This window comes from Macadamia integrifolia, unplaced genomic scaffold (assembly GCF_013358625.1).
Source record: "Macadamia integrifolia cultivar HAES 741 unplaced genomic scaffold, SCU_Mint_v3 scaffold652, whole genome shotgun sequence".
NCBI classification, from domain to species: domain Eukaryota; kingdom Viridiplantae; phylum Streptophyta; class Magnoliopsida; order Proteales; family Proteaceae; genus Macadamia; species Macadamia integrifolia.
In genome coordinates, this window is record NW_024870506.1 from 272,626 (window position 1) to 281,956 (window position 9,331).

The following is a 9,331-nucleotide window of genomic DNA, read 5'->3' on the forward strand; positions in this document are numbered from 1 at the left end:
ATAACTTATGTTTGAAATGCATTCCTTATACACAAACATGTTCAACTTGATAATGCATAGCGCAAGCTTGAGATGTCATTTCCATCACAAGGAGTGCGACATGGGTGAGGAGGAGAGGAAGATGGAGGAAGGGAAAGAGAGAGAAGTGAGGTGAGAACAAATGAGAGACTTGTAGGGATGGGGGCGGAGAGGAGAGGATAAGGGATCTGATGAAAGAGTGAAAGAAAGGGGAGGGAGAGAAACAAAAAGGGGGAATAAAAATAGATGGAAGACTTGTGGTGATGGAGAGAGAGAGAGAGAGAGAGAGAGAGAGAGAGAGGAGTTGTACTATAAGATAAGTCCACCATTCCAGAAGACCAAAACATTGGGTTATTCGAGAGACAAAGAAGAAGAACTTCTCCAACAATAATCTTCCCCACTAATGTAAATTTCCCTCTCTGTCAACGACCCCCATCTTTAGCTACAGTTATAATTTCTTCTTTGGCATTAGCTTACCTTTCTTGTCTGGCAACCATTTCAGTTGGGCTACTCGAGAGAAGAAGAAGAACAATTTCTCTGGTAATAATTCTCTTTCAGAACAAACTCCCTCTTTGGCTATAGTTTTGATTTCTTCTCCAGCAACAATACTTAATCACAAAATATTTTTTCTAGGTTTCCATGAATTTCAAAACAATCCCGCTCAAATACACGCGATGTACTAGATTTGAAGTTTTTGTTATGTTGTATTGTAAATGTTATATTATGGTTTTTTTATCAGTTTAGTAGATACATCAGCATTAAATGGTATATGTATTAATTCTGTATTTACATATACACATTTTTTTATAAGATATACATTTACACATGAGCTGTACTATAGTCTATATATCACACTTTATACCATTAAATAAAAGCATGAGGTGACAAATCTTTCACTTGATAATTTTGCCCTTTATTTCCTTTTTCTTTTGAAACTCTTACCATCTCTCTCTCTCCCTCCCTCGCTCCCTCGTTTCTATCTCCTTCTCTTTTCAGAAAAGGCCGTTTCAGTCCTATCACGTGGGTTCCCTAACTCCCGTTTAACTGTGGATCTCACGGTTCATAAACCACCCAGGGATCCGTGGGTTCGGCCACATCTATCTGTCTATTTATCATGATCTTAGGAACTCCTTTCTAATCTCTGTATCTCTATATCTCTATCTCTATCTATATTCTTCTTGGTCTTCCTTCTACTTTGTGATTGTATTGGAAATTAGGTAGTCTAAATTAGAAGAGTATTCAAGATAGTGATACAAAAGCTGAATATGAGAAAATATGCGAGGAAAATGGTTCTTCACACTTGTTACGAATCAGTTATACACTGAGGCTTTTATAGCCTTAAATGTATACATTCAGCTCCTTAATTTAAGCTAATGGTTTCCTTGATCCATGCTAATTGGCAGGAGTTACGGATATACATAGTAAGATACATCTGATTACAAGAGAAAGGGATAATAATTACAATGCACAGGGCTGGATCAAGGGCTATGAATGATAATCGAATACCACCCTCAAGTTGGAGGGGGTTGATATATTTGTACCCCACCTAACTTGTCAATGAAATTGTGAAACTGATTTTGGCCAAGAGGTTCGGTGAAGATGTTCAAAATCTATCGAGATGTGTGCACATGAGCTAAATGAATTAGGCCACACTGGATTTTCTCACAAACGAAACGATAATCTAATTCATTGTGTTTAGTGTTCATGAAATACTGGATTTGCCACAATGTGGAGAGCAGCCTGGTTGTCGCAGTAAATAGTGGCAGGTGTAGGGTGGGGTATACCCATGTCTGCAGGAAGATATAAGTGTCACACCCTGCCTCAACCAAGTCAGCGTAACCCTCCAAGATCACAGATATAGTACCTTAATTTCACAAATGTCACCAAGATCATAACTAAAATCAGAGTATGCTAATAAAATCATACAATAACACTGGTGATCCACTACATGATAATTTTACAAATATACAGGATCCATTTGTTAACAACCCACATGTATAATATTTACATTACATATGTCATCAATATATACATCAACAGAAATAACTGAAATAATTAAAGTGAAGTCCATCAGCAAGCCGATGTCTCGTAGACACAAGCCACAAAACAGCCGCTGAAATCCAATATTGCCTCTGCAACAGTTCCACCATCTAAAAGAGTAATCAACGAGGGGTGAGTTTCACAAGCCCAGTGAAAGGTGTGCATATAAGCACACACAACAAATGATGCAATGCATATTATATACATGATTCATATGATGCATATGAATCCATTTATTCCATTGTTTTTCTATTTCCATTACTAAGTCTATCATTTGGTATTAGTGCTACACAATGTAGGTGGTATCCCCTCTCTAGTACATCGAGCTACAGAGATACAAGCTTGTTGTACGCGAAAGTCTGCAGGTCCCAGAATCCTACACATCAATCACCCCACAAACTTCCAAAGGTAACCCCAATAGCCATGGTCCTGGAATCCTACACATCGGTCACCCATGCAATGGACAGCCATGGTCTTAGAAAACCTATCCATCAACCATGTTGGATCCACCTCTGTGTACAGTAGTCGTACTGCAGATATGGTATTTTTAATAATATACCACCCATTGAGATTAGCTAGTACCTAACCCCCTACTGGCAAGGGGTGTAGCACTAGGGTCTGTGAACCCTAAATATATACAATCTACATGTATCCATAGCAATACATAACATCCAATAATCCAACTGTGGTCATAACTGTAATACGACCTCTGAGCCCACGGTACCAAAATCCTCCATCGGCGACATTGTGCCTCAGACTGTCAATGTTACAATCACTACCACACAACTATATAATTACACATTCACAAAACCTCAATCACATTAGTCTCGGTAAAACCATGCCACATGTGCAATATATATAATTTTATATAAAAAACATGCAAAACAAGGATATCCATCACATTACACATGAGCATGCAGAATTCAAATATATAAAACACTCCGCAAAATAAGTCAAATCCACTCACCTCAAAACCCAAATCACAAAGTACAATAGGATCCCCGCAATCAATCGCATGTCCTCACCGATTGTTTTGGTTCCTAACCAATGGTGCATCATTTTGTTAAACATTTACAACACCTACTTCCACCTAATATGCTGTTGAACCCAAAATGGCTCCCAATAGCCCACATACTAATCTAATTTAAAGCCTCAAAAATTTTCCCAAGCTTCCCTTACCCATGGGTTAAATTTAGGTAAAAGGTAAGAAACATAACCCACAAGGGCATGGTATAATTCATCATAAAAGGGACTAATATGACCTAAAAACACCCAACTAGCAGGTTCGACTGGCTGGCCGCTTGCCCAACTGACGGATTGGTTTCAACAGCATTTTCTACAACCCTACATGCTGTTCTGCTGACTTCCTTCACTTGGGATGCTTATGGCCGAGGGCTAATGCCCATGGCAGCATGGTGTAGGTATTTTATTTCCTCTAGGGTCATTATACAGTCCACAAAGTGACCAATTACAGCAATTAAAATTCCATACTAATACAACTTTCAAATATCTTCCTAAATTGCATACCCAAACCATATAATTCAGAAATCAGAAATTTCCTACTTAATGAGTCTGAATTAATTTCGGGACAATACTTATAAACTACAGAACATCCTCCAATATACATGAACAATATGTAACCTATACCTGTAGATCTAACTTAGGCATCAAAGAGTCCCCCACCAAAGCAGCTGATGTTCACTCTCTTGTGTTTTCACATCCGTCAAGGTTAGCAGCCTAAGACGATTTCTGGCCGTAACAACATGATTATGGCTGTAAGTAATTTACAACAAAGACTCTGGAAGGTGGAAAGAGGTGTTGCAAGCAAAAAAATGATCTTCCATCAGTGCATGGGAAATCAGTATGTTATGTTAGAGGACTGAATAATCACTAACCCCGAACTAGATTGCATCCATTTCATAAAGGAGAAAAATTGACACAGAGAGAGAGAGAGAGAGAGAGAGAGAGAAGAAAATACTTAAAAAGATAGTAGATCTCTCTATTGATGCTCGCCCTTGGTCACTGCAATCACCCTCCCACTCCTGCAACCGCCCTCCTACGCTGCAATTTCGTCCTCGATTGGGTTTTCAACAATTGGGATTTGTGAAGAGAAATGGAGGAGAAGAAGTGAACAGATCTCTATTGTTGTCACCCTTTGTCGTGGATCGCAAATTTTTGAGAACAAAGACAGAGAAGTAAGGGGAAGGGGCAAGGGGCTAGGTTTATGCAATCAGACTCATACGAAGCGAAGAAGAAAGGGTTTGGTCTTCTCATATGAAGGGAAGAAGAAAGGGTTCTGATATAATTTGATTCTAGGTTTTATTTTTTAATAAATTGAAAAAAAAAATGATAAATTCATATTATATGCATATTATTCATGTATAACATGAGTTCCGATAGAATACACGTATAAAACCCTTTTTTGGATCAATACGATAATTTACAACTTTTTACTTTTATACGAAAAAAAACTCGTATTATATTAAGGCACCATTTGATAACGTTTCTATTGTTTCAGTGTCTAGAAATAGCATAAACGACTTTTCACGTTTTCAAAAACAAAAATGGATTTTTTAGTATTTGATAAACTTATTTCTCGAAACTTTTTTTGCAGACATAATGCGACTAAAAAACCCAATAGTATCATCCGATGCTTAAAAGGGAGAGAGGGTTTGGTTGCCCCTTTTTAGGCTTAAATAGTTGAGAGATTTATCGGGCACAACGACTTTTTTTTTTTTTCTCTCAAATTTGTTTTTGGAAATGACAGAAACAAGTCAACTTGTTTCGTTAAAGTCGTTTCTAGAAATGTAAATAGGCATAAATTTTTATTTATGTTTCTATAAACGGGTGAAACGGAACAACTTTGTAAAACGTTTTTTAGGCTATTTCTCTGTTTTTGAAAACAAGAAAATGCATAAACGAAAAAGATAGAACATTGTCAAACGGTACCTAACTATGATGCAAACTGATTTTAACACAATGATCTCTAATTCTCCATCTCCATCTCCGCTTGAAGTGGGTAGTGTCCACTATGTTCATTTGTTAACCCCTTACCTTCATAATTGGAAACGTGTCCTGTTTTGGCACTAAGGATGGTATTGCATGCTTGTTATGTGGGATGATGGTACTAGACTCATAAGACAAAAGTCTACCACTAACTAATATGTGCATATCATTATTCCACTTTATTCACTTGTTGGAAGTAGGAGGTATTAGGTTCAATTTTCCTATGCACCATATTTATTTAAGTTATAATTATAAAATAATAAATAAATAAATAAATAATGAATCAGAGATAAATTCCATCGAGGGCTTGCCCTTTTGGTTGGCACATCTCCATTGGAGTATAATTTAAAATATCGGTATCGCATGGTCTATGTACTTTGTTTTGGATGATCTGTATCGGTTTTGTATGTTCCCAATCTTGATGGCTGATACCCTATTGGTGGAATAGTACAAATCAAGGGTAATAAGGTAACAAAAAACCTTAGGATAGCTTAGTGGTGGCAGCTTCGGCTTGAAGAGCTAGCACCCAGGGGAAGAGGTCGTGGAATCGAACATTGTCCCATCTGTGCATCTACGATTTAAGTGGAGATCGTGGCAGTGGGTTGCTATGCTAATCTCCTCGAGGATTAGTTGAGGTGCGCATAAGCTAGCCCGAACACCTTGATTAACACCCAAAAAAAAAAAAAAAAAACCTACTTTTTAAAGAAAAGCAAAGATATTTTTGTCCAATATGAATGATCCAATGCCAATCCTTTCCAATACTATATCAGTTTTTGGGATGGCCAACATCAATTCCGACACCATGCACTAAAACCATGCTTAGGAGAGTGTTTAAGGAACTGGATCAAGTCCCCTTAACAACATCTACTCACATAACTATTTGTATCGTCCTGTTTTTTCAAGAAAATAAAAAATGGTTGTAGGTTGCTTGTATGACTCTAGTAGGCCTCTTGGAGATTAAAAAAAAAAAAAAAAAAAAAAAAAGAAAAGGAGAGTGTTTCAGGGACTTGGGAATTGGATTAGTCCCCTTGATAGTATCTACTCGCATAACTATTAGTATCTTTCCTGTTTTTCAAAAAAATAAAAAAGGGATGTGGGTCCCTTGTATGACTTATTGCAAAAAAAAAAAAAAAAAAGATATATACGGCCATCTGACATATACCTACCTTCTTACACCCATGCCCTGATTCAGTCTAATTTGAACCGTTGTTATAGGTCTCCGATCAGAGATTGAAAGCATGGGCAGGTTTTGGCTCACAGCTGCCCATTGCCGAAGGTGGAGAGATGACCCCAAGTGTTTGTGCATCTCGTGCCAGTCTAGAGGGGATCTTTCCTTTTGACCCCAGATGGTAAGTGACCCGACTCCTCACACATGAATCCCGACACGTACCGGAGTTGCCAAAAGACCTTGAGCATGGTCGAGGGCAACTACACACATAAGGCCAGTTGGTGGACAACAATCAGTCAAGACAGCACCACCAGAAATAAGCCATTGGAAGGACTAGGCCTGAATCCGATGGGGTGTTTCTGGTGAGCCATACAGGCTATTGTCAGAGTTTCGATGCCATAGGTCCCGCCACTCGCATCGTAGACAGTCTCAGATGATCTCAAATCATCCTCCACATCTTTCCCGTGGTGTGAGCACATTTTGGACCTAAGTGGTCGGGTTCTCAGGCTGCAAAAGGTGTATTAACCCAATCGGTCCGAATAGGGTACAACCAAACAGACCCTAAGGTTCAACTTAACACATAAGAAGGAAATGTGGATTTCATTTCCTCATTTCCTTTGTGCTCAACGTAAGAGAGGAGAGAAAGAGGAGAGGAAGGAAGAAGAAGAGGAGGAAGATGAGGGGGAAGACTTACCTTGGTGCCAGCTATTGCCTAGTTGCCAAAATCGCTGTCGGAGGTAAGTGCAATGGTTCCTACTATCCTCACTCTTCATTTTGACCTAGGGTAAGCTAGGTATGGTTGTGATCTTAGTGCACAAAACTTCTTGAGGTTGGGGAATGAGTGTTCCACCTCCCCGGAGCTGTTGCCAAGCTCAAACCAAGCCTGGTGAGCTTCAACATCAAGTATTGCCAAATGCCCAACTAGGATTTCAATCACTCGATCGATGTATCTCCCAAATGGCTCTGTGGAATTGGAATTTTATTGGCTTAGAATGATGCTAGGAACATTCCCTATAAACTCCACAAAACAAATCCCGACGATCGGGCCTAAGCCGAAAAGCCCTAATTCGAGTTGGCAGTTCTGTATTGCCACCAGAAGCAAGCCACCAGAAACACTGGACCTGCTTCCAATGGGTTGTTTCCGATGAACCACAGAGCTCAATGAGCTCTCTGCCACCACCACCGAAAACAGGACTGATATTTTCAATGGAAAAACCCTATTTCCAGTGGGTGTTTCCGGTGATATTACTGTCACTGGGAAACTTTGTCTGTACCTTTTGGGAGTGACCCAAGTGGGCCCCTCCCAATCTTCCTGACACGTATTGATGTATGATGTCCATGTGTCTAGGACAGTGATGTGCACGAGCCCCAAGACCAAAACTGAGCTGATTGATCTATGGCCTTATCTAAACCCTAACACACACAGAGATAAACAAAGGTGAGGGATGCATTGTTTTATTTATTTTTATTTTTTTTGGGAATGTTTATTATTTTAGAATTTTCTCACATGTGTAACTTTAATAAATTTAATTATATTGCTCACATGTTGATGATGATTATCATATGTTACATTCTTATGGAATTGATATGAAATGTTTATTAATATGTATGGTGGGATTCAGTGTGGCCGAGGTGGTATCGGTATCGTGATCATCGTGTGATTGTTGTATGTATGAGACAAAATCCGATGTGGCCGAGATGGTACCGGTACCATAATTACCATATGCTTGTTGTTGCATTCATGCATTGATTATGTGCATTAGAGTTAGTTGTAGTTGCGGATTACACTTTATGGCCGATGTGTTACTGGTATCATGTGCTTTGGGACTACATTTGTAAATGAACGCTTTGTGGTCGACGATTGGTATCGGTGTTACGTAGTCTATACTCAACTACTAGATGCATGCTAGATTAGGTAAACGGTTGCAGGTTATACTTTATGGCCGATGTGTTACCGATATTATGTAATTCATACTAACTGTATCATTTTGAAGTCATATATCATATATGTGGTTAGGTATCACTCCCTATGCTACGAACCCTGGTTAAGGTGTTGGATTACCCATTGTGGTATGTTCGATGTGCCTTTCCGAAATGCCACACCCATTATACGATGTGATTGTTATCGGAGGCAAAAACCTGTCCGGCATGGCCAATGATGTATCGATGCCATGACTGCCAGGAGGGGGTTATCAGGGGTTTGCTAGGTGACCCATGGATGCATACGAGAATCGATAGGCTTCTATTCATGGCTAGGGTTTGTATCCCTATATAGTCGGTGGAGGTTTCAAGACGAGGGATACAACTTAATATGCCATAGTAGCATTTACGAGACTTAGTTTGTATTGTTAGTTGGATAATAAAATAAATGAACTACATCACGAGCATCATGGACTATGTGTTTAATTTTCACTATCATGCATCATATATTATACTGCACCTGTTGTTTGGATGTGCTTGACCCCACCCCTCACTGAGCGAATTGGAAAGCTCACCCCACCTATACACTTTTTAGATGATGATGTAGGTACGGTCATATCTATGGCTAGTGATTCTCTTTCTTCTAGACCTAAGTATGGAGTGAGCGACTAGTGGATGCTGGATGTGGAGGAGTATGGTCAGGACTATGCTTGTGACTTTTGTGCATACGTGGCACCATGAGGTGTTCGACGTATTTTGATTATTTTGATACAGATCTATGGGTATTATATTTTTAAATTTGATATGTGTAAGTCTTGAAGGATTGTAAACAAAATAACTTGGTTATTGATATTATGTTATCATTAGATATTTCCTCATTTATTTTGGTGATTCTACTATTATACTCTGATTCCGCTGTTTTTACTTGGTTTGTGATGTGAGATTGTAAAATGTTAAGATACTGCTATCAGAGATCCTAGTAGGTTTGTAAGATAAGTACGCGTCTTACTCACACTGCCGGTATTCCTAAGGGTAAGTTGGGTTTATTGGAAATGGGGTGTGACAGCTATGGTATCAGAGTGTGAAACTCTGCATTAACTCACAATCTCTACCAAACCATGACTTGAAAAAATTAGGATTTAAATAAAAATCTCAAAGACAACAATAATAGAATTGCAC

At 38.9% G+C, this 9,331-nt stretch overlaps 1 long non-coding RNA gene across 2 annotated transcripts; it reads right to left on the reverse strand.

Moving 5' to 3' along the window:
- Nucleotides 1–1,941: 1,941 nt before the first annotated feature.
- LOC122069567 lies at nucleotides 1,942–4,368 on the reverse strand. 2 transcript variants are annotated; one of them, XR_006137482.1, is made up of 2 exons: nucleotides 4,037–4,368; nucleotides 1,942–2,168 (listed from the first exon to the last, which is right to left on the reverse strand). It is a non-coding gene; the product is annotated as an uncharacterized LOC122069567 (long non-coding RNA). The 2 variants fall into 2 exon arrangements; XR_006137483.1 differs by lacking the exon at nucleotides 4,037–4,368 and adding an exon at nucleotides 3,026–4,030.
- Between the last annotated feature and the right edge of the window lie 4,963 nt (nucleotides 4,369–9,331).